This window comes from Oryzias latipes, chromosome 2 (genome assembly GCF_002234675.1).
Source record: "Oryzias latipes chromosome 2, ASM223467v1".
NCBI classification, from domain to species: Eukaryota; Metazoa; Chordata; class Actinopteri; order Beloniformes; family Adrianichthyidae; genus Oryzias; species Oryzias latipes.
Window position 1 is genome coordinate 469,201 of NC_019860.2, and position 26,308 is coordinate 495,508.

The following is a 26,308-nucleotide window of genomic DNA, read 5'->3' on the forward strand; positions in this document are numbered from 1 at the left end:
TGTGATCTTCAATGAAAATGGACAGTTTTATTGCTTTCTTTTTTTCATGTATTTTAGTGATTTAAAATATAAACAGTTCTTAAATGTAGTGAATAATGGTTTGGTTTTAAAAAAATCTACTCTCATGAATGAAGAATTTTCCAGAAATTAATACAGTATTAAATGCCAAATCAAATAAATTATCAGCAGAAACTACTAATAATACGATGTGTTTTGTAACTGAATAGAAATAGGAAAAGGAAAATTTGAGGAGCACCAACAAAAAAATCCTCCCAAAAACTGTTAACATAAATACATTCAAAACACAGATGATCAAGTGATTCTATATTGCAGAAAAACAGTTATTTTCTTGTAAAAAAAAAACAACTTTAGGAGTCTCCACCTCCTTTAGCTATTCAGGTCTTCAGCAAACTGAATCTCTGTTTCTGTTTTTTTTTTTGTGCATTTATTTTAACTGGTCTATTTTTATTTGTTTTTTAACATTTTTTAATAAAATTATTATAACCTTGGTACCTCCGTCTCCTGCCTTTGTGTGCATCCGCCAAAAAAAATGAATTCCCTCTGGACCACATTAACGTTAGCTACTTCCACAAACAAGAGTGACGTCGTTCACCGTTGAGTTGACTACTGCGGGTCACTTCTGGATCATTTCACCGACACACAGGAGATCACAGATGTTCACATTTTATTGGAAATATGAATGGCCTTGCAAAAAATTGAATTTTTTCAAAAATTCAGAATTGAGCACTAAGCCCTGCAGTGTGAACGTAGCCATGGATGCTAGGATGGAGTCACCAAACTTTTTTTCGTGAGGCCACATTAAGTCTTTTACTTTAAAACTTTAAACTGCTTTTATCTTTCTTTGATTGTAAAGCCCTATAATAACGTTTTATTAATTCATGATCATTATGATAAAATAAATAACACTATTTATAAAAAATAAAAAAAATGACCAAATAACTGTGATTTTTAAAGACTAAATGTCAGAAAAAAATATACTGATACATTAATATGAAAAATAATAAATAGTGGATCCTCTGCTGTCATTTTCCTGCTGAGACTTTTAGACTCTGCTTGGAGAAAAAGAACAAAGTAAACATATGAGTTTCTATCTCATTTTTATTTTTATTGTGATGCATATATTTATAAATAATCCAACTTAAATGAATTACTTCAATTGGTAATAAGTAATGTAGATAAATGTATTCAACCTAATGTCTTAAATTTATCCAACTCAATATTGTTTTTACAACTCAAATTTACACATTTATCTAACTAAATGTCATATTACTCCAATTCAATTCAATGTTTTTCAATCTTGATTCATTGTACTTCTTGAACTCTTATATGTCTAAGTTTGAGCCTGCAGATATTTTTATAAAAATAAAATGAAAGCATCAATTTAGATTTGCATCATGGAATCATTTACCATTTCTCCATGGTTGACATATCACTTTCTGGCAGTAGATCTGCTAAATAAACTCATCCTCCTCTCCCTCATGGTGCAGAAAGAATCAAAAAAGCAGAAAGAATGAAACATAACGGGACAGTTCAGCTGGAAGTTGAGAAGGAGGCTTTGAAACCAGCAGCAGTTTGAGTCCATTCTGATGTTCCATTCAGGTTTCTGCTACAACAAGCCTTTATTTTGAAATAGCCAGTGGGGCAGAAAGAATAGAAGGAGGAGATTACCAACCCCCCCTGGAATGTTGCCCCCTGTGCAGTGGACTAGTGGGGGCAGGGACGGCTGAACCAATCACAGAAGACTGTTGCAGCTTTCCCTCCAAAAGTCAACCAATCAGATGTTGTTGTTTGGATTCTTTGTGTTGAAGTTTCACATGTGGAAGCTTCCAGAGTCTTTTCTGTTTGGTCTGCAGGCTGAGCAGAACTGACTCCTGCAGGATCACAGGAACTTTCAGGAAAATCTCCAACCAGGAGAAAAGTTTCTGTGATTGTGAGACTAGCAGATGATCGATCGGAGCTGCAGTGAAGAGGACGGCGGTGTTTGTGGGAGTTGGAGCTGAAGATCGGAGCAGGAACCATGTCTTCAGAACCTCAGGAAGGTTCTGTCAGAGAACAACTTTCTGCTGCTGAAGGAACCATCGTCCAGAACGAGGAGGAGCTCTGTCGACAGCACAGACTGCTGGATAGCAGCTGGAACCCGCAGCTGCAGCTCCACATAGTTGGTACGTGACTAAACATTTAAATTCTTTTGGTTGCCTATGGGATTACATCTCTGCCATAAAGTAAAAGGGCGTAAAGTCAACTAAGCGAGCATATTTAGGAACTGAGTGAGGAACCTTACAACCGTGCATGCACAATTCTTACCAAGCGACCCCGTATTTTACAACTGAACGGCTACAATCCTAACTGAGCAGTGATCTTGCTCGGTCATTTCTCTTTTGTGTCCTCACCTGGATTTACGCTCAGTGTTAAGGGGGCATTTCTGTCACTTGGGGCGGGAACCTTTCTGGTTGATCTGATTGGCTAAAGTTTGCATGTCAAGCAGTGGGGTGGGACTTTCATTTTGGGGCTTTAATAGAAAAGGAACGGCGGCTGTAACGTGGATTAAAAGCATTAAAACGGTAACAAATGCAGTGAATTTCACATGAGAAAAACTTACATCACAAAAAAACCTGCCATGTGTGGAAGGGTGTGTCCGGCTGCTAACAGACACAGACACACCAGTAGCAGCTTTGTGTTGGCTGCAGGGGAGAGAGTTTTGTGACGTTTGTGCTCCCCTGATGATTTTACACAGATACTCAGGACTACGTAGCAGTATTTCCGCCTTATGAGGTCTAGAGTTTTGGTCCACAGCCTCCTTTGGAAGCCCCGCTGGCTGGGGTAGGGCCCAACAGCCCCTTGACCCCGTAAGCGATAAAACGGGATAAGAACATAACAACATAAAAGACCTTTTGCTGCCGTACACTCTAGGGTTGTGCGGATGGACGAAAGCATCGTCCATCGTGATGGTTGACTGACATCACGATGGAAAGACACCATTGTGATGCCACGCCCCCGCCACACTGCGAGTAGACACCATAAGCCGCGGTTACATGTACAAAATATCTTGATTGGATCAATGGTCGAATTAGAATTTAACCGTGTACATGAGCCCAGAAAAATGTTTTCAGAATATAACAAATGTTCACATGGGTCACACTTTCAGTTGGAATAAATCATTTGCACATGCGCAGTAGGGTTTGAAAAACCGGAAGAGGAAATGAGTTCTGCTGAGCGGCTACATACATAGATATGTCAGCTCTGTAATATACGAGACGATCTTCTAAACGTGCTTTTATTAAAGTTACGGTTATTATGAAGCGTCTGTTCGCTTATCATTTTAATTTTAATCCGTGTGGTCAGTGCTTCTTCTGTTGAAAAACGGAGCCGGAAAGAAGCCATGATTAGCAGTATGCTAACACGCTAACAACATTAGGTTTGGATGGACATAGAATCCATGCGGGAAATTCTGCAATCTGCAACCTGCCTGCACGTTAAATATGTGGGAATAATATCAGCCTTTATTTTGTCGAGACACGACTGGAAACACAAATCCACGTGATTGTTTGAAGGGTTTCTTAAGAATGAGTAACATTTCTGCTTGAAAAGCTCACACCGCCCCAAACAAAGCCGCTGTGTGTGTGCTGGCGGTCCGAGCTCTGCCCGGACACATAGTTTTAGACCCGGTTCTCCTGAGTTCTGTAGCTCGTTCCCCTAGAGGTGTGAGACGGATCGCAGTCCTAAGTCTCCCACACATATCACACACGTAACAAAGCATCCCCCCTTCCCCATCACAAAGCTGTAAGAACGCGCTCCACCGGTCCACTTGACTATTTAAGTGCGAGAGCGGACTACTTCTTTTCTATTTTGTTTGTTATTTTCTTTGTCTCCGTTTTTTTTAAAAAGCAGCTAAAAATCTTTTTTTAATCGCTTTTTCTTTATCCTTTTATATTCTATGTTTTACTGTGTATTACCTTGTATTAGCGTAAAGCACTTTCTGATTTTTATCTTGAAATGTGTTATACAAAGAAAGTTTATTAAAGTTTATTATGGTGTTTTGTTCCAGGGAAGGCTTCAGACCGCAAACAGGACCGACCGGCTTCTCCATGCGACTTAACCATGTCTCTGAGCAGACTTATAGCTTTGTGTTTGCGAATGTGGCAACACGAGCGGTCCAGGCACACACTAATAAAAATAGGGACTTAACCAAATGGAGACGTGGTTCCAAATTTAAAAGAAAAAAACAAATAAAACACAGGATAAAACCACAAAGGGCCTCAAGCCCATCTGCGGACAGAGCTGGTTACTTAATAAAACAAAAACACCCCAATCACATGCATATACACACTGTGACAACAAAAGCAAACATTTTTTTTTTTTAAACACAAGTTAACCTCCACTTGAGTACCAGTCAGACACTGTTGCAGGTATCTAGGAAAGGGTAGACGTTCACAAGTCCCACAAGGCCTTTAAGTCACAGGAGCGTTGAGGTTTCCTAATAGGGTTTTGTCAAAAGTTTCTGGCGTCCTGGTGTGGCCACAGTAGCTGGGCGCAGGAAGCGGCAGGCAGGAAGCGCACCCATTGACCCGGAACTTACATGCACATTTCACTATATGGGCGGGGCCAGGTGTTCACACTTAGTCTGATTGCATGGGGTAACATGGTGCACCTAAGAATTAAAGTTAGGTGCACCGGATCAAAGACTCAGTCTAGTTTCCTGGCCTGAGGGACCACCACCACTGACTCTGACTCCCCTTAAAGAGATAGGCTAGGAAACAGAAGATCAATGACCACCAGCTTATTACTGTAAAACATTAGTGTGTTTAGTGTGCATAAACTTTTTCAAGGACTTCCTAAAATGGCAAATTTGCGATGGGTCTTTAATTGTTCAATACTGTACCGTAGAACTATACCAAAATACTATAAGTGTCATGTTCATTAAAGTATTATATTTTAATGCTTTGTTATTTTTTTGGGCAGACCAACAAGCAATATTAGCCAACATCTGAGCTACTCTTTGTACACAGCACCTGTGTACGAAGCGTAGCTGCTCTGATGCTTGGTCTCATAGTGCCGACGAGCTTATACTCTTTCATTACGGCAACATCGTCAGTGCAAATCAAGCAGACACACTTTCCGTTAATTTCCTTAAAGAAATATTCATTTTCCCACCGTGTTTGAAATCTTCTCACTTGCTATCTTGCGTTTCTTCAGTGCTGCCATTTCAGGGGCCTGTTGCACAAAAGTAGGATAAGGCATTAAGCCAGGATATCTTGGTGATCCTGGCTCAATTGATCCCCAATCCGGTTGCACTAAAGCTGGATAGGGGGCAGGAGGATATGTTATGGTATAAGTTACCATGGAGATTTATTCTGTGGAGCTAGCCTGCTCCAGACCAGGCTAAATTCCAGGATCTATTTCATCTCATCCCTAATGTCAGTCAGCAGTCGCCACAAATGGAAACCAATAGTTATTTCACTGCTCACTATACATTGTTATCACATATAACTAGACCCACTGTCATTATTTAAACGTTTGTGATCATTAATGTCAATCATTTTGGATAAATAATGAGTTTTAGATGATGTTGCTATCATTAGATAATTTACAGTTTCCCATAGACCAGGGGTCGGGAACCTAAGGCTCGCGAGCCATATATGGCTCTTTTGATGGTCACATGTGGCTCGCAGACAAATCTTTAATTCAAATTTTTTTTCTTCATCAGACCAGTCTTTCTCGTGCGCGATGCGATGGCAGAGGCGCGCAGTAGTAGCGGTGCTTAGAGAGACAAATCTGCGCCAGCACTAGTATAAGTTTAAAATTGTCTATTAATTCACAGAGTTTGTACCACCCGGAAACCTGTGAATTGCCGTGCCTAAAACTGCACGCTCCCGTCTCTGAGAAAGAGCGCGCAGTTGCGGGGACGGGATGTGTGAGGGAGAAAGCAGAGGGTGGGGCTGAGGTGTTGTGGGGACCGGCAGCAGGTGAATCGCGCAGGGATTGTAATAACGTAAAACCCGCTGCCCGTCACTCACTGCAGCGTGTGAGTGTGTGTTTGGCTCCAGGTCCGCATGTGAGCAGTCTGTCTCACATCTACAAAACATTCATACAAACCTAAGATCACGTTTAAAGTCTCAACGCCTGCATGAAGCAGAAACTCACCACGTAAACCAGACTAGACCATCAGCAAAACTACCACGAGAAATACTCATCATTTATTAGAAACAGAATAACAATGTTATTAAAAAGAATCCACAGACTTACTGGACTTTAAAAAGGTTGAAATTACATCAAATGCACACATTCACTTGTATTTTAGTTTTAAACATATTGTCGCGGACTGAGTTGGATGGCTGTTGGGCCGCGTTAAAAGTTCTGGAGTTCATTGAACGCGTCAAGCAGAGATCTGATTGGCTCTCAGTTCTGTCGCTCAGCCTGTTGTTAGGTAGTTTGGACCAATGGGGTTCAGCTATGGGCCGAATAAGGGAAAGGGGAGGGCTGCAGCGGGAGCAGTGGAATATAAAGTTGGGAGACGCGCTCTCGTCTCGTCTCGGCGGGAGAGATTCAGGAGTTGCTGAATTAATTGTTCGGCGTTTGTCGCGGTCTGCAGTAACCCGAATAAAGAACCTTAAAAGAGGTTAAGTCTCCGTGCCTCAGTGTGGGAAAGGGACACTACATTATTGTATGGCTCTTTGGAAATTACATTTAAAAATATGTGGCGTTTATGGCTCTCTTGGCCAAAAAGGTTCCCGACCCCTGCCATAGACTATAAGGCTATATATAAAATGATAGAATATTAGGGCCACAGAGGGAAAAAAAGACAAGTCATAATATTGTAACCAGTTGTTTTAAAGGAGGACAGTTGTTAAAATGACAGATGTGGGGCATTTCGTGAAATTGTACTTCAGTGTGGTTTCATAAACGAAGACATGCTGATGTGCCAGAATATGAAGTATCACATTGTCATAACTATCAAAACTGTCAAAAGAATATGTTGTTTTCTGCAGAAAGAACCAGCCTCATAAATTTATGACTTTATCCTTTTTCCTCAGTGGGCCCTAGTACTCTGTCATATAAAATAATACACATTCCATTAAAATATAAAAACACAATGTGTAACATTATGTTCCTTTATTGAATAAGGACAAAACAAAGCAGGTAAACTTTATCACTGTGGCGGTGTTGCCTTTCTTCTTAATTATATCTTTTACCTCCTCATATTCCTCCATGAGGATTTGTGCTTCAGACGGGGAAAAGTACGCTTTTACTTACTTTAACTCTAGTTGCCATGGTAAATCAGTTCATCTGTGATCTGTCTATTTGAGTGAGCCGTGAGCGCGCACCTATCCAGGATTGGTTTCACCTGGCTTGATGAATCCGTGTCTGCTCATCCTGGCTTGGTCTTTGTGCAACCAATTAAGCCTGGACGCACATGTTATGGATTCATTGAGCTCAGCTTAGTCATTTATCCCGGATGTCTTAATTCTACTTTTGTGCAACAGGCCTCAGGTGACTCGTGGTAAATATTCTTCTTTGCTTAATTTTGTTTGGAAGAGAAACACCTTTCTGTGACCGACTCCATTTAGTGTTGAAACTGAGAAGTGCAACAGAGTTGAGCTCATGCGCCATATGCGGGCCATATTCATTATATTTTCAAAATTTGCTGTAGGCCAATAAAAACAGATCCGCAGGCTGTAGGTTGGACACCCCTGCTATAAACACACAACTCAGTGTATTTGTCCTTTCAATGCAGAAAGTTTGCATTGGTTCAGTCTAATAGTGAAATGCAGTGAAGCAGTGGATGATTTTGTGTGGGCAGATGAATGTATTCTCCACATTTAAGTATGCCCACCGATTGTGAACATTTCCAGCGTTGATGCTCATTTACCACCACTGGTCAGTGTCCCTCAGCATCTGTGTGGACTTCATGAGCAGGAATGATTTGGCTAGACTTCAGCGTTTCTTCCTTTTAAACTGCTGTTCAACAGATAGGAGGAATTGCTGGTTTCAAAGCTGCAGCTCTGATCCATGGACATTTATGAGGTGTCTCATTAGAGTTTTCATCACTGTTTCAAATTTCATCGCATAGTTAAAGAAGAAAAAAGGAATTTAGAAAAGAGCAGCACTTTAATTTTTCAATGTTTTTACACAGTTACAATCAAAAGGATCACAAGAATTCTGAAGCTCTGCACAACATGATATAATCTTGTCCTCACTGTCCTCCGGTAGACTGGCAACCTGTCCAGGCCGTGCCCTGCTTTTGCCCAACAGTAGCTTGTAAATCATTGAAGATCCCCATGACTCTGAAAAGGATTCAGTGAGTTCAGAGAATGGGGGGGGGGGGTTGAATTAAAAAAATTAAACTGAAATACTTTTGAGGTGGTTTAGATTTTTCTTGGTGCATAACAATGTTAAAAAAAATTTAAGTATAAAAGGATTCCTTCTTGTGTTGCTGCAGTTCTCCCCCAGCATTGGATGACTGAAGAGGATCTCTGCAACCAACAGAAGAACTTCAGAGTGGAACATGAGAAACAAGAACCTCCACATTATAAAAAAGAGCAGGAGGATCAAGAACCTGCACAGATTAAAGAAGAGCAAGACGAACGAGAACCTCCACGGATTAAAGAGGAGCATGAGGAACAAGAATCTCCACACTTTAAAGAAGAACAGGATGAACTAGTTCTTCCACAGATTAAAGAGGAACCAGGGGAACTCTGCATCAGTCAGGATGAAGATCAGCTTGATCTGAAGCAGGAGACTGATACCTTGATGGAGATTCCTACGTATGAGGAAGATGAGAAGAGTGAAGCAGATCTAAACAATCAGCAGAGCTTTAATGTAACTGATAGTCAGGATGAAGAAGGAAACCAACATGAAGAATCAACATCAACTACAGATGGAGATACAGACCAACAGAAAACGGATTCTGAAAGAGTCTGTAAAAAATATGGTATAAACTTTCATCAATTGTCTCAAGTTAAAATTCTCAAGAGAACTCACACAGAAAACAAACCTTATTCTTGTAAAGAATGTGATAAAGGTTTTAGTCGAATATCTAATCTCAAAAGACACATGAGAACTCACACAGGAGAAAAGCCTTTTTCTTGTAAAGAATGTGAGAAAAGTTTTAATCAAATATCTCATCTCAACAGACACATGAGAACTCACACAGGAGAAAGGCATTTTAGTTGTAAATATTGTGGCAAATGTATTAGAGATGAATATGATCTCAAAATACACATGAGAACTCACACAGGAGAAGGGCCTTTTTCTTGTAAATATTGTGATAAATGTTTTAGAGATGTACTTCATCTCAACACACACATGAGAATTCATACAGAAGAAAAGCCTTTTTCTTGTAAAGAATGTAAAAAATATTTTAGTTTTTTATGTCATCTCAAAATACACATGAGAACTCACACAGGAGAGAAGCCTTTTACTTGTAAATATTGTGATAAATGTTATAGTCATGTATCTCATCTCAAAACACACATGAGAACTCACACAGGAGAAAAGCCTTTTTCTTGTAAAAAATGTAAAAAAAGTTTTCATGATGGTTCTAATCTCAAATCACACATGATAATTCACACAGGAGAAAAGCCTTTTTCTTGTAAAGAATGTGATAAAAGTTTTAGTTTTTTATCTAATTTCAAAAGACACATGAAATCTCATAAATAAGTGAAACCTTTTTCTAATAAAAAATGTCTCTAATGAAAATTCTCAACCTAAGAAAAAATGTAAAAATTATTGGGTCAAATATGAATCAGCTTTAAAAAATAAATAAAAGAACAGATTTTTAATTTGAGAAATGCGTATCATAACTGAAATATAAATTAAACTAGTTCCAAAGTCAAGAGTACATATTGTAAATTTGAAGCATTTATTTAAAATATTAACTGTACATTTGAAACTTGGATTTAAAAACTACAGTTTTTCACGACTATAAGGTGCACTTAAAAGTTATACATTTTTTCGCCATCAGGGGGAAACCCATGAGCCGGTGCGCCTATTGTGTAGTTGTGGGTCGTAGCAGAAGATGGAGTGAGGAAGGGAGAGAGACGTAAAGGCCAAGTGGAACCTACCTGCATTGCAACTATCTACATTTTAAAGCCTTCTATGCTCCTTCTACCTCATAACCCTCAACCATTTCAGTACAGAAGGAGTAAGCAGAAAAGCAGCTGGAACACTGCTTTAAGCTGCTGCTTTCGTTGGCGCAAAGGAGAAATGCAGAGACAGACTGGGGCAAGTCTCTGTGTGTGCTGAAAGGTGCAGGTTTTGGCTAGCACACATGAAGAAAGGAGACGTGCAGCGCAAGTCTGTGTGTCTCTGTGTGTGTGCTGAAAGGAGTAGCGTTTTCTAGCACATATAGAAAGTAAGAAAGGAGAAGTGGGCACGGCGGCGTCTGTGTGTGTGCTGTGTGTTTAGTTCTTGTGTAGGATAAGGAGGGAAGGGAGACAAGAGCGCGCAAGTGAGCGACCATTCAGTTTGTGTTTAGTTGGGGAGGGAGAACAGTAACAAAAAGTGTCCTCTAAAAAAATCAGTCTGGATTTTTTTATTAACCCACTCTAGAAACTCTGAGGGCCCGAACAGGGCATTAACGTGCCCGCGCCTTAACACCCAGTGCACCTCTTGTATGTGTTAAAGACGGGAAAATCCCCCATGACTGAGACCGCGCCCTACCATCCGGTGCGCCCTATGGTCGTGAAACCACAGTACTGTATTTTCATGACCATAAGGCTACTGGGTTATAGGACACAGTCTCAGTTATGGTTAGTTTTTTCTGTATTTAATACATACAAAAGGTGCACCGGGTTTTAAGGCACGGGTAAGTTAACACATACCAGTAAAACACGCCTGCTAGTGTTGAACAATTACTGCGTTGTTTCTGACTGCGGTCGAAAGACCCAAGGGAGATCCTCTCCAGGGACCATGGGGGATCTTCCTTCAGGGTTCACTTCCTTGTTTGGACCCTCAGAGCCTCCAGAGCGGGTTAATAGAAGAACCAGTCTCCGTTCTTTTAGAGGAAATGTTAATTATTTCTGTTCTCTGTAACCGAGTAACACAAACAGAATGCACGCTCACGCACTCGCTTGCACTGAGGGCTCCCCCCCTGCTTCCTGCACACGCGTGGGCGCCAACACAGCGGCTTCAGCACACACACACTCAGTGTGTGTTTAAAAAGGCAGCAGGAGTTGGTTATGATTTACTTTTCATTTTTTCAGTCATAAAAGAGGATCCAAACCTCCATCAAAGTTCTAATCCTCTTTATCTGACATGAACAGCTGGGCTAAAGTTCTATCAAACACGCCAGGTTCCCTTTCGTCATTGTCAGAGTCTTTCTGGTGGCCGTCTGGCTCCTCAAGCCCAAGCTTTTACAATCCGTTAAAGTGTGGCATAACTCGCCCGGCGCTGCCTCCCAAAACAACAAAAGCTGACGTTTCCTGCCCTGTTGGACATATCCTACCGCCCTGCTCCCGTTCTTCTGGACATTATGACTCACCAGGATGTTAAAAGTCAGCGGCGCTTCGTCCATGTTGGTGATGTGGCTGGGCTGGAGGTGTTTGTCAACGATCTTTCTACTGCACTAGGAGTGGAAGATGAACAGCTTTTCATTGTAGTCCGCTGGAAGTCGCTGCAGCATTGCAATCCTAGCCTGGATGGAAAGATGATGGCGTTTCATAAGGTGAAGGTGAATATTGTCTCTGTTAATAGCGTTACTGCCCTCAGTCGAATGGTGACTGCAGAGAAGTGTCTCCAAACAGGTCGCTGATCGTTAATCAATCGAGTCGCCTTGTTTTCACAGAAATTTAGCTGCGTCATCTTGACTTTTGGAGTTCGTTTTCTAGCTTCCTCCACTTGTGAATCATGGATTAATTCATCTTGAATTTTCTGCAGCTGCTCCCATGTTCCACCTTGTAGATGATAGCTTGCAGTTTAAATCGTGCTACAGGGTTAGATAACTGCCTGAATAAAATGTATGCTGATAAAGTACATTTTGAATGCTTTAAAAAGAAATAATAAAACAGAACATTTAGTTTTTAGTATAAAATTACTATTTTGAATATTACTTTTCTTTCTTTTGACTATGATTTTGAACAAGAAATTTGTCTTGTTGGATTACTTCAAAATACGTTGCAGTTTCAGGGCATTGATATCGAGTCCCTCGATTGAAAACAAAAATGTGTATGCATAGTTTCTACAACTAAAGATAGAATGTCAGGAAAAGAAGACGCCTGCACAATGGAAGCAATCAAACACTGATGAAGTTTACATGCTTTTAATTTTTTGTGGCATTAATTTATTCATGTAATGTAAATATAGAACATTGATCAAATGTTTAGATATAATCACTACCATCCTTAATGTCACAGCAGTGATGTCCTTAACAAGAGGCAGTGTGGTTTATGAACAACAATGCAATAGAAAAAATCCATTCCACCACATTTTGGGGTGTGTAGATAAAGCTGTAACAGAGCAGCTCCTGCAGAAAATTTCAGAAAAACCAAGTTGGGTTTTCTGATCCTAATGACCTTATGACCTTTTTCTAATTTTTACAGTCAGATGCCAGTTAGCCTACTTTGGCTCTTAATTAGCTCACTTGTTTTTGACAGTTTGTTTTATCATTCTCTTATTATAATCTCTTTTTTTGACAAACATGGACTTGCACCCAGTAAGAGGCATGCCTGATACTATTTTTGGGGACTACTTCCCAAAACTTCTGGGCCCGAAACAATCCACTAATGTATTGTCTACACAATCAGCTGTTGTCCCCTGGCAACACAAATGGGGTCAGAGATTGCTGGGTTTTTTTTATAGCGCTTTGGTAACAACCATTTCCCTGCCATACGATCAATAAAACATGCACACAGAACCACATTGATGCAGTCATTTACGTAAAAGGAGGCAGAAGTGAACATTGAATGGAAATAAATGAAGAGTTTTCTAACATCTGATGTGTCCTGAGAACATCTTTCTCATACACCTTTTTTGGGTTGTCATCTATAAGCTGCAACCATCAGAATCCAACTAAATCTGCTAAACTTCAATTTGCTTTTTTTAATAGATGGACCTGTAAATACAAATGTGTTGTTTTTGATGATCCTGGTTTAATCTTCATCTCTTGAACAGCTTAATTGTGGTTGTAGTTTATGCTGATACAATGTGTATGTTGTCTTTGCCTGTGTTACCATGACAACACTGGAAATATTTGGTTCAATTCAAACACTTTTTATGTGATCGGTGATAGTTTTAAAAAGTAGTGACTACAGTTTATATTTTTTGGGTCATATGAGCAAATAATTTCTTTAGGAAAGGATTTTCTCCTAAATGTATGAAGGAAGAGGCTGGTGTTCTTGTGATTCATGTTTTCTAGTAGACATTAGAACTGTTCCTCTGTTCTTTTTGGTCCTTAGTGTTCTGTTCCAGACTTTACTGTGAAGAATAAAATGGACGTGAACATCAGTCAGAAGTGTGGAGTCTTTCCCACAGTGTGGGTTTCTGCTGTTTGCTGCTTCTCTGCTGGTTCCAAAGCTGGACTCTACAGGTCCAGTTCTGACTGCTGAACTCAGGACTGAGGTCAGATCACAGAGCTCCATCAGAAGCTGTGAAGAAGACTGAAGCAAACAAACGGCTTCTCTGTAGTTTTATCATCAGTCTGAGTGCAGCAGGGAGGTTCTGCTCCACAGACATCTGTAAACTTCAGTCTGACTTAGAGTCTCTTTGAAATCCAGATTTGGTCTTGGAAGATGAATTCAGCATTTGCAGCTTTTATGATGTGTTTTTAAGATAAGATAAAATATTCCTTTATTAGTCCCACATAGGGGAAATTTCCTTGTTGCAGCAGCAGTACAGGTAAGAGAGCAGTATATAAAAAATACATATATATTTTTTACTTTTATCTGTTTTATCTTTTGAACAGGTTAGTCTTTTCACAGTAAACTTGCAAAAATGTTTCCAGAATGTTGGGATACTAAAGAGATTGATAAAGTTAATCAAATATTTTTTTTCCTAAATAAAATGTGTTTAGTGTTGTAGATTAACCATTTTTGAGTTAAATCTATTGTTACTTATTTGATGCATTTCTATTTTCAATTGGTCATTGATGCAAATACAGTAAAAAGGAAGGACTTTTATTTTGAAGTCTCATTATGTATCTTTTCAGCTCTTCCTCTAGACATGGTTTTAGTTTTGGAGGAGACGACCTTGAGATGAAGGAAGATGGTAAGAACAGAGCAGGAACAATCCGTCCAGACAGGCAAAGGGAATGGTATCCCACAATCCCTTGCAGTGCTGATCTAACAGCAGCACCAAAGTTACACCTTAGGTTAGGTGCCACTAAATCCTATTCAAATGGACACGCCATGCTGCTTCATAGTGGAAGATAAAAAGTCACACAAACACACACCATAAATAACAATAAAATAATAATTCATAAAATAGAAGTTCACATCAGGTAGATTTGTTAAACAGCCATACTGAACTGAGCCCTATGAAACGCTGAATGGAACTGAATTGAGATGTTAGCGTATCGTTACACCCCTAGACATAAATCTGATGGAGAAATCAATAGAATCTGCAGTTTGGATCAGTTTCTATTGAAAAAGGCTGCATAAATATGACAGACAGCTTTCAGGTTCAGATTCTGAAAAACAGCAGAAACATGATCTGATGGAGGCTCTCATTTCTCCTCATTATTCTTCCAAACAGCCCAATCAAGTTGGCCCAAAGGCACATTGGCAGAGCAACATGTTGTCTATGAAGAACCTACTCAGCTGTGCTACAAATAACAACAAACATCCAAACCACAACGCTAAACAATCAAGACCAACACAACTGTCAACATCCAGAATCCAGCAAATATCCCAAACAGAACATTATTACCCACAATGCACCTGCACAGGTCCTGCAGCAGACAGGGTCTTTCCAATAACTTTATTATTCTCATCTTTTTAAAACTGGAAAGATTTTTCTTCAACATTTAAAACAGAAAACAGGAAATGAAAATATTTGACAATCCAGTTGATGAGAAGCTGCAGAAAGACTGAAATCCATCAGATTGTAAAAACGTAGAGGTGGTCCTTTGATGATGATGATGATGTGATGAAGATCAGACGCTGATGTCACTGATGTTCTGGCTGTTGATGGGCTGGATGTGGGTCCTGGTGGTGCTGAAGAATGAAAGATCCTTCTACCTGCAGTCATTCCTGAAGGAAGCTGATTGCAGCTGTTCTCTCCTGACAGATGGAATGATGGGAAATGAAGTTCATGTTGAAGTGTGCTCCAAGCAGAACAGAAAGGTCTCAGGACTTGGATCAGCTGCTGCTCTCTGGGAGCGTGCACGTGCTGCTGCATGTGCTTCTGTCATGGCGTTCTGGATGAGCTGCTGAGGTCTGTTTGCATCCAGACTCTCAGCTGCTTTAGTCAAACTGCTGAGCCATGGAACAATGGAGCCGTTTCTGAAGGAAGAGGATCAAACATGATGCTCTGCAGGAAGTGGAGGTTTTTTAGAGTCTCCAGACTGTTTCTGAACGGCCAAAGAAAAGCAGCTGATGTGCTTCTGTCTCCTACCAGCAGGGAGCGCTCTCAGCCGGACAGAACAGATCCTCAATGCTGCTCTGAGAAGGACTCTTCTGTTCCAGAAGCAGAGACTGTTCACATCCAGGAGAATCTGGACTCCAAGGAATCCCAGAGAATCTCCTCTCTGCTGTTTGGACACTTTGACCAGCAGAGGGCAGCAGAACTTTCAGCAACTCTGGATCTGATCCCACAAAAACAATCCATGGATGATCAGATTTCAGAAGATTTGAAGGATCAAAGACAAAGATGTGAGAAGAAAGTCCAGAATGAATCCACTCTGACTTCTCCTCATGTCTCTGAAGCTTGTGTCTTCATGTCTTCACCTCAGAGTTTCTTCTGGATTCCATGTGGATCAATAATATTGATCATGTTCTGTTGTCATCAGAACTTCAGGCTTTTCTCTGCTGATGATCTCTGAGCTGAACTTCTTGGAGGAATTCCTGAATCTGGGATTTGGAGCAAACAGTCAGAACAAAGGAGGTTTCCATTTCTTCTAAGCTCTGCCAGAAGAAAAGAGCTGAAGCTTGAAGCTGAAGCAGCATTTGCTCCCAGAATCTGTCCTCCAGACCAACAAGTCCCACCACAGCCTTGAAGACGTTTCCAGAAGCAGCAGCAGACTGTGTTCCCATGACGACGCTGAAGTCAGCTGCTGCTCTGCAGGAGAAAGTCTGCAGCTCCTCAGTCAGGAAGCTCTTTCAAGCTCGTGCACATCTGTCAATGCAGCAGCAGAAAGCCTGTTTCCCTGCAGGAAGTCTGAGACTTTTCAAAGTAAGAGCCTCATGTTGGCAGAGATGGGTTGGATTCTTTGATGCTCCAGTGTCTTTTGGATTCAGGATGAGTTCATGCAGATCTAGAAATCCCACCATGATGATCATCCTTGAGGAATTTCAAAATAAAAGACTTACAATCACTGCTGGATGAGAAATACATTTACTCTTTATTTTCTGTCAATAAATCCTATTTATCAATAAATCCTTGATTGTAAATGATGGATCTAAAGTTGAAAAGAAGTCAAAGTGCTGACTCAGCACAGATCAAAGGAGACACAGATGATTTCCTGGAATGAAGAAAACATCAAACATCATGATGTGATCTGGAACTGAGCTGTTCTTCAGAAGATCCTCCCAAACATGGAAACTGTTGCTGCAACACGTGAAGCTTTGCTTCTGTTGCTAGGTAGATCTGATGGATCAGAAGCAGACTTCTGTCAGCTGGAACTGGGGCTTCTTCCAGACCATGTGGCCTCATGGACAAAGTTCCAACATGGTTTCAGTGAAATGTGGAGGTTTTCCAGGAAACGTTGCTGCAGTTCCTCCGTCTCATCAAATGAGAGATTTCTCTGCACTAAAGAAGAAAATCTTCCAGAACAGCTTCAAGCTGCAGAAAAACTGTTTCCATCATTCTGAGGACATTTCTTTAGGCTTCATGTGAAGAAAACAAACTGTTGGAAAAGATGAAAACAGAAACAAAGAGGTTTCTAGAAGCTGCAGATGCAGTTACAAAGAACAGCCACCAGGTGTCTTACTTTGGGAGTCTCTGAAAGTTCTGCTTCCAACCATTAAGGGATTTGAACCCTCAATCTTCTGATCCGAAGTCAGACGCCTTGTCCATTAGGCCACATGGTCTGTAAGGGCAGGAAGTTCCAGCTGGAGTTGGAGGAACTTCTGCTGCCTCAAAGAGGAAGGTGGAAGAGGAAGAGGAGCCGTGCATGTGCTCCTCCTCATGAGTCCTGAAGCTGCACCGTCAGCTGCAGAGCTTCAGAGCTGCTTCCTTCTCAGACTTTCCACTTTCTTTGGCTCTCTGGCTCTGATGCTGCTGCTGCTGCCGCAGAAAAACCAGCAGCTGCAGAAAAACTCTGCAGAGACTCACAGAGAGAGGATGGAGGCAGCAGATGAAGCTGCTGCAGACTGGGGCGGAGCCTGGAGATGACTGATGAAGGTCAGAAGGCGGAGCTTCATCAGGATGAAGGTGCTGCTTGGATTCTGGCTGGATGTCCGTCCGTCCTCAGTCTCTTCATGGCTGCTGCTTCTCTTCTGCTGATGTTTCTGCAGGAAGAAGCTGCTGGAAAACGCTGAGTCTCTTCTTTCTGCAGCTTTTGATAACAGAAACAGTCATTTTTGTATAAACATCAATGTTCCAGTCTCACTTTAAATAAACTGCTGTCCTTCATCAGCCGTTGCCATGGAAACCAGCTGACTCCAGCAGCTTGACACAAGTGGGTTGAGGCAGGAGGGATGTTTCTGGAAAAATCATTTTCTGCTTCATCCCTGAGAAAGCTGAAGAAGAGGAGGAGTCCTGAGCGTCTTTTCTGGCGGGGACTCCTGCTTCACCTGCAGCCCATCTCCACCCTCTGACTATGTTTCTGACTGCTGTTCCAGCTCATGGCCCCCAGTCTGTCAGCTAACGTCTAATGGGATGGAGCTGACATCTGCTAGAAGATTTCCTGTCAGACATCAGACGTCTAGCAGCTGCTCTGCACTCTCTGATCACTCTGTCAGGAATGGGGTCTGGTCCAGCAGACCTCTGGGCGTTAACTCTTCATGGAGTCTTCCTCATGGCAGCCATTGTGAGACAGAGCAGCTGGTGGTCAGGAGGAGGGATGGTCATGTTGTTCTGAGCCTCAAACAGCCTAGAGGTCATTGGCTGCATCTAGAATGGAGGTGTGACTGTCACAGGCAGGTGATGATGTCCTGTAGTTGGAGATCACCTGGATGCTCTGTCACATGTGGCGGGAATCTCTGCTGTTCTGGAAGTGGATTCTCTGAGCATGTGGCTCAAAGGTGGAAGTTTCTTCTTCTGAGGATTCAAAGCTGGAAAAGAGTTTAGTTTGTCTGATCAGGAAACTGAAAATGAGGACGTCAGCGGAGCAGAAAGAGGAGGAACACCGTCAACAACCATGTTGGAGCTCCAACAGGCATTTTCCTGACTCAGCAAAAACATCTGTTTGTTTTTCTTTGTTCTGTCCAGCAGCTGAACAAATGGAAGAAGGTTGGAGGTTCAGTGGACCAAGAGCTGGATCATCTAAAGGAAAACGGGCTCCACACACAACATCTATGTGAGGATTATTCTGGAATTACTGGCTCCATTTGTCTGAATTATGGGTTACAGCTGATAAATTCACATGAATAATGAGGTCAGGAGAGAAAATCTCTATTTTCTTGCTGGTTTCTATTGAATAGAGTGATTCCAATCAGACTAGTGAAATATTCTGAATGTTTCTGAATATCCATTGATTCCTGACTTCTGATCAGTTCTTCTTTCTGTAACTATGATCTAAATGGACTTTAATGAAAGACCATGTGATGTTTCCATTGATGCTAAAGCTGACCAATCATCTTATTGATTACAACACCAGCGCTTTCTGTGTCTAAAATCAGTCCCAGAAGAGTTCCACCATGACTTCAATGCCCGAGCTAAGCTCCTCCCCCTTTGTGTGTCTTTGTGTGTGTTTCTTGTGTGTTCCCCTGACTGCAGCAGTGTGTCGTCAACAAGAAGCTGATTCCTAGAGAAAAGTGAGAGTTTCAGCTCTAAGGGGTCTGAAGTCCATCTGAGAAGATCACTAACTCATCAGTCCTGCTGTCCCTGAAGACCGGCTTCATGTTCAGAACCAGCTTCAGGTTCTGGGCTGGGATTGGATGTGTTGTGGTGGCAGGAAAGCAGGTTCAGACCCGGATCAAAGCAGAATGTAGAAAGTGTCAAAGTGTCAGTCAGACTCCCAGACAGAATGTTCCAGATCAGCATTTATTGGTCATTTCTTGATGTTCTTCATCTTTGGAGAAAAGCAGAGCTAGAAAATCAAACAAAGTTCTGTCTATCTGCTAAAAACTTGGATTCCTTCAGTCTTTCCCGTCTGGACAGATTTCTTTGACGTCTTTTCTTTTCATGTAAATTCAGTCAAACATGTTGATCCTTCATGATGTGGATGACTGGATATGAAACAGGGTTTTCTGCATCAGGAACATGTGAGAGGAAACCTGCTGTTCCTCAGCTGAGCTTCATCATTCCATCTCAGCAGCAGATGAGGAGGATGTGCTGCTGGAAAATCGGCCTCACAGACTCAGTTTGCAGCTTCTGCTTTCAGCTTTGACTTCTAGTTTCTGGAGAAACAGGAAAAAGAAACAGGAAATCTCCACACCACTCTAGAACCATCTAGAACAGTATTATGGGATGTTTTTCAGCTGAATCACTGGGATCCATCTTCATGTTAACATCAAAGTGATCGTGTCAGATGAAAGAGTTTCCTTCGTGTCACAATAGGATCCCAGATCTCCCATCAGGCCTTGCAGCTCCTGACTTTGTGATGAGTTCCTGCAGAAACTCTTGGAAATCTCATGTTGATTCTCTCCCAGTTGACATCCATGGAGATTTTCACTGCTGTTGTTCAGCTGTAGAGTTTGTCACAGACGCTCAAACTCATGAAGAGTTCAGCTGGAAGTTGAGAAGGAGGCTTTGAAACCAGCAGCAGTTTGAGTCCATTCTGATGTTCCATTCAGGTTTCTGCTACAACAAGCCTTTATTTTGAAAGAGCCAGTGGGGCAGAAACAATAGAAGGAGGAGATTACCAACCCCCCCTGGAATGTTGCCCCCTGTGCAGTGGACTAGTGGGGGCAGGGACGGCTGAACCAATCACAGAAGACTGTTGCAGCTTTCCCTCCAAAAGTCAACCAATCAGATGTTGTTGTTTGGATTCTTTGTCTGGAAGTTTCCCATGTGGAAGCTTCCAGAGTCTTTTCTGTTTGGTCTGCAGGCTGAGCAGAACTGACTCCTGCAGGATCACAGGAACTTTCAGGAAAATCTCCAACCAGGAGAAAAGTTCTGTTTGAACCTTTTTGCTGTGATTGTGAGACTAGCAGATGATCGATCGGAGCTGCAGTGAAGAGGACGGCGGTGTTTGTGGGAGTTGGAGCTGAAGATCGGAGCAGGAACCATGTCTTCCCTTCAGTCTCTGAGAGAGTTGATCAGCGAGCGACTAGCTGCTGCTGCTGAAGAAATCTGCAGACTCTGTGAAGGAACCATCGTCCAGTACGAGGAGGAGCTCTGTCGTCAGCGCAGACTGCTGGATGTCATCTGGAAACCACAGCTGCAGCTCCACCACATAGGTATGTTACCTTCTACAAAGCAGTGAAGCTCTCTGAAGCTTCAGCTGGGTCAGGCACCGGGGCTTGCTTGAGGTGACGAGGCACCGGCTGGGTGGTGGGCAGCTCCTGGGTCCTGGCTCCCTCCTTGGCCTGGGTCTTAGTGTCTGGCTCCCAGTGGCCCCAATGGCTGCCACCCAGTACAGCGCAGCGCCTGTCATGTGGCTCAGGGCCCTAATGGCGGGGTTCCCCCTTGCTCCCGGATGCCGGAAGGGGGGCCCCCTCACCTGGCTGGTTGGTTCCCCTGCTCGAGCCAATACAGGTCCACTTGAGTTGGTTCTGTCATGTTGGTAAAGCCGCTTGTATAGGTTGTGCTTCTAGCTGCATTAACAACATCAAAGAACCAATTCAAGTGGACCCAAGTCTGCAGTACACTTCACCTGAAGGCCACAAACAACTGCTTCCAGGATAGCGAGGTTTGAGTTTTAGCCAGAGAGAAAGGATGGTTTTAGCGAGGAGTAAAAGATGCCATATTTGTCAAGAAAGATAAACAGTATCTTAATAAGACTGGTGGTCTCAGGTTTAAATCAGTCCCAGACAAACAAACCAGTTTCACTTAGGTCATTAACAGCTGAAAGAGATTACCAGGTTGGGGAGGGTAGCCACTGTCTTCCCAACTACAGCTGAGAACAAAGGACTTCTAAAGACCTAAAACCATTTAGTCTAAATAGACAATACTATCCAGATTCAGGTCTGACTCCTCCCCCAGGAGCACATTTAAACTAGCTCTTTCACCCGCTATTTCAGAATTGACAATTTGGGTAAGAGGTGAAACTTTTTCAAATTTGAAAATGATAATGTCCACATGGCATTTTTAATCCTACTTCTGTGAGTCTTCACAGACAATTGGTGTTTTAAGATGATCAGTTAATAGTGAATATTAACAACACACAAAACCCTAAAACATAAAAATGTCTCATTTTGTGTTTCTGCAGTCCTCCCCCAGCATTGGGTGACTGAAGATGAAAATCTCTTCAACCAGCAAAGGAACTTAAGAGTTGAACTGGAGAAACCGGACCCTCCGCTTTATAAAGAGGAACCGGATGAACCACAACCATCAACGATTAAAGAGGAGCAAGAAGGGTTCTACAACAGTCAGCCTGATCTGAAGCAGGAGACTGACACCTTGATGGAGATACCAACTTATGAGGAAGATGAGAAAAGTAAAGTAGATCTAAACAACCAACAGTGGAACTTCAGAGTGGAACATGACGAACCAGAACCTCCACAAACTGTAGAGGAACAACAACTTCCACAGATTAAAGATAGACTACAGAAACCAGAACAACCACAGATTAAAGAGGAGCCAGAGGAACTCTGCATCAGTCAGGATGAAGAGCAGCTTAATCTGAAGCAGGAGACTGATACCTTGATGGAGATTCCTACTTATGAGGAAGATGAGAACAGTGAAGAAGATCTAAACAATCAACAGAGCTTTAATGTAACTGATAGTCAGGATGAAGAAGGAAACCAAGATGAAGAATCAACATCAACTACAGATGAAGAGACAGAATCATCATCAACTACAGATGAAGAGACAGACCCACAGAATAGAGATCAGAGGAAGAGGAGAGACAGAAGTCTTGTCCAAAGTGTGGACAGCTCTCACATGTCAGAAAGTCAGTGTGACTCTGATGTTAGTGAAAAATCAAAGAAGGATGATTTGGTTAAGAAACACAAAGAGTCTCCAGCGCAGAATTTTTTTTCCTTTTTGAAGTCTGGTGAAAGCTCAAGAATCACTATCAAACCTTTTCATGTAGGATTTCATACAGGAGAGAAACAATTTTCATGTAAAGAATGCGGTGGAAGTTTTAGTCAAATATCTGATCTCAAAAGACACATGAGAACTCACACAGGAGAAAAGCCTTTTTCTTGTATAGAATGTGCTAAAGGTTTTAGTGATTTGTCTAGTCTAAAAACACACACAAGAACTCATACAGGAGAAAAGCCTTTTTCTTGTAAAGAATGTGACAAAAGTTTTAATCGTATATCTCATCTCAAAACACACATGAGAACTCACACAGGAGAAAAGCCTTTTTCATGTGAAGAATGTAAACAAAGTTTCAGTCAAATATCTCATCTCAAAACACACATGAGAACTCACACAGGAGAAAAGCCTTTTTCTTGTATAGAATGTGCTAAAGGTTTTAGTGATTTGTCTAGTCTAAAAAAACACACAAGAACTCATACAGGAGAAAAGCCTTTTTCTTGTAAAGAATGTGACAAAAGTTTCAGTCAAATATCTAATCTTAAAACACACATGAGAACTCACACAGGAGAAAAGCCTTTTTCTTGTAAAGAATGTAAAAAAAGTTTTAGTCGAATATCTTATCTCCAAATACACATGAGAACTCACACAGGAGAAAAGCCTTTTTCTTGTAAAGAATGTAAAAAAAGTTTTAGTCTTGTTCATAATCTCAAAACACACACGAGAACTCACACAGGAGAAAAGCCTTTTTCTTGTAAAGAATGTGACAAAAGTTTTAGTCGAATATCTTATCTCCAAACACACATGAGAACTCACACAGGAGAAAAGCCTTTTTCTTGTAAAGAATGTGACAAAAGTTTTGTACGTATATCTCATCTCAAAACACACATGATAATTCACAAGAGAAAAACATTTTGAAACAGTTTAATAAAGGATTCATTAAAAACTAAGCGCAAGAAAACTTGGAGCAGAGAACTTGTGCAGTAAAAACATGGGGTTTACATGAGCAGAGGAAGAGATTTGGAAAAAGTACAAATTTTCTTCCATAAAGACAGAAACTAGTATTTTATTTGAAATTATGATTTTTAGAATTAAATATTTCAAGCCTTGTTTTTATGTTGCCATATACGTATGGAATATACCGGTAATGTACCGTCTTTGAAAGGCCCAAACTACTAAACATTCAGTCCCATTCACCCCCACACACACCCATTCACACACTGATGGCAGCTGTGCTGTCTCACACTGGCACTAACCTATAACCCCCAGGATCAATGTGGGGTTCAGTTTTGTCCAATGACACTTTGACACATGGACGGGCAAAGTGGTAATTGAACCTGTGATCTTCTGATCAGAGGTCAACCACTCTACCTCTGCAGCAAATCCAATCACTTTGGTTTTCGTATTTCAGATAATTTAAATATTTTCATTTTTTAAAATATTTTAATTATTTTTTAGTTTGTTCATGTGTGTGTTACCATGACACAAGAAAGATTTTGTAAACATCTTTAATTCTGACACTTTTTATGTAATAAGTGAACATTTGATTATTAATTTAAACAAAAAGTAGTAACGACAGTTTATATTTTTTTAGACCAAGTTAAGTGAGGAAAAAAATTTCCTAAAAATGTATTCAGGAAGAGGCTGATAAAGAACCAGACGGGTGTTTGTGTCTGGTGTTCTTGTTATTCATGTTTTCTAGTAGACATTAGAACTGTTCCTTTGTTTTTTATTTTGGTTCTCATTGTTCTGTTCCAATCTTATCTATTAGGAATGAGTGGGCGTGAACATCAGTCAGAAGTGTGGAATCTTTCTCACAGTGTGGGTTTCTGCTGTTTGTTGATTAGAATCCTTTTATTGTCATACGCACAGCTTTTACACTGACATACAATATTGTTCCAGTGCAACCCGAACAAGATCAGACATACAACAAATACACATACAGTTCGAGTTTTACTGAGGCAGCTGCAGCGACTGTGCACCTATTTCTTAGGATGGGTAAAGATGGTTACAATAGGTGGGGTGATTGGTGACAAAAAAAGTCGTATCTCAACACTGTGATACAATGTGTAGATACAAGAAAAAAACACCGTCTGAACACAGAAGCACATATTCTCACGGCCACGCAGTACACAGGGATCACTGGGAAGGTTGGATAGGGGGGGGTGGGGCCCCCCCTGTGTTACACTCTGGTCGCAGCTGCTCCTCACGGGCGCTCGCGTCTCCAGGAGTGCTCACTCGGGGGCGGGGGATGAGTTCCGAGGAATGTCGAGGTCGAGGGGGGGGTTGAGCAGCAGCATCGGCCTTCAGCACAGCGGCGGTTTTCACACTCTGAGAGCGAATTATGTTTTGGTTGGAGCCAAGGAGTCTCAGCTCAGGGGGGGGGGGGGGGGGGGGAGGGGGGGTCCGATTAGATTAGATTTTCCGGCGCCAGCAGGTTGTTTGTTCTGCTGGCTGTGTCCTTGACTGGTCTTGCACTGAGGCAGATTTGATCCAAAATGTGGGCAATTTAGACCAGTTTAGCCTCCATTCGGGCAGAAACGCGCTCCAAGTTGGTATCCATCTTCTGCACAAGTTCAAAGATCGAGAGCATCCTGCTTAAGTGGGCAAGACAAGCACAGAGCTTTTGATCCACTAGTGAAAGTTTCTCGTTCTGAGTCTCTCCTCCCAGAAGAATCCTTCCACAGAGCTCAGACGAATCGCCTCTCTCCGTCTTCTGCTCCCAGACTGCCTGATAGATCAGAAATTCTCCGATCCCAATGATGAGGAATCCAATTATCATAAATCCAAAGAGGTACACATCCTTGACGTCTTCCACAGACAGCTGGGCCAGGCACACCAGCCTCCACTTGCCCCACGGGTCGTTGGTGTTTCCAGCCACGTGGGTGCCGTCTGGGCAGGAAGGGTCCGCTTTCCCGTTCCTTAGTGTTGAAAAAACTTTGTCGATCGAATTCAAAGACCAGCTGATCAGATCCATCTTTAGAGTGTAAAAAGAGCAGGAGTAGCAGCAGGCAGAAAGATGCAGCTCCGGGGAAGACAGACAAAAAAGCTGGGGGGGGCTGATACAGGAGGAGCGAGAGGAAAAGCGTCCGTCCTCGACAAGAGCAGGAAGAGAGATTAGTTGATGTTATTCATTTTTAGTGCCACATCTGCCACTTTAAATACAAAGGACTGCGTTCACTATAAAACATTTTTTCAATAATCCATCCATCCATCTCCTTCCGCTTATCCGGGACCGGGTTGCGGGGGCAGGGGTCTAAGTAGAGATTCCCAGACTTCCCTAACCCTGACCACTTCCTCCAGCTCCTGGTTTTGTTTGCACTTGTTGAGTTTCAGGTACAAAATAATTTTTTGAGCACAAAATCTTTCAGGTTTTGTGCTCAAAACAGCAAGTGTTGCACATGGAACAATGGCTCAGAAATCCCTTCATAGTAGGTTGGTAATGTGATCAGCAAAAGTATTTTCACATGTTATATACTTTATCTGCACAAATAAGTAGTAAGAAATGTGTTCAAAATTCTTGACTGATGAAAATACTGTAGAAGGAACTCCAGAGGAAGGACAAGGAAGTGAAAGAGGTGAAAGATGAATTTACCAGAATCTCTGAAGAAAAATCCAAACTGGAAGATGAAAAGAAGCGGCTTCAGGATGAAGTTTCCGAACTGAAACAGCAGCATAATGACGTCTGTGAACTGGCTGTTCAATTCAACCATGTACTGAGTAAACTGGGACCTCTTTGAGAAGAAACAAAGGAGCTCAGAGAGGAAAGAACCAGACTGACAGATCTGCTGAAACAGTCAGACACTGCAGACTGAATACCATGAGATCACAATCTCTGGGTTGCTCGGGTCGCGTGCCTGGGCTGGCTTGCAGAGACGGGGCGCCGGTC

General features: G+C 41.8%; 1 long non-coding RNA gene, 1 other non-coding gene and 1 pseudogene across 2 annotated transcripts; 2 read left to right on the top strand and 1 right to left on the bottom strand.

Moving 5' to 3' along the window:
• Nucleotides 1-2,015: 2,015 nt before the first annotated feature.
• On the top strand, nucleotides 2,016-23,242 carry LOC111948912 (annotated as a pseudogene).
• LOC111948919 lies at nucleotides 16,839-20,370 on the top strand. Its single transcript, XR_002874890.1, has 2 exons — nucleotides 16,839-18,631; nucleotides 19,051-20,370. It is a non-coding gene; the product is annotated as an uncharacterized LOC111948919 (long non-coding RNA).
• trnar-ucg lies at nucleotides 17,129-17,201 on the bottom strand. The gene has a single exon. It is a non-coding gene; the product is annotated as a tRNA-Arg (tRNA).
• Nucleotides 23,243-26,308: the final 3,066 nt, after the last annotated feature.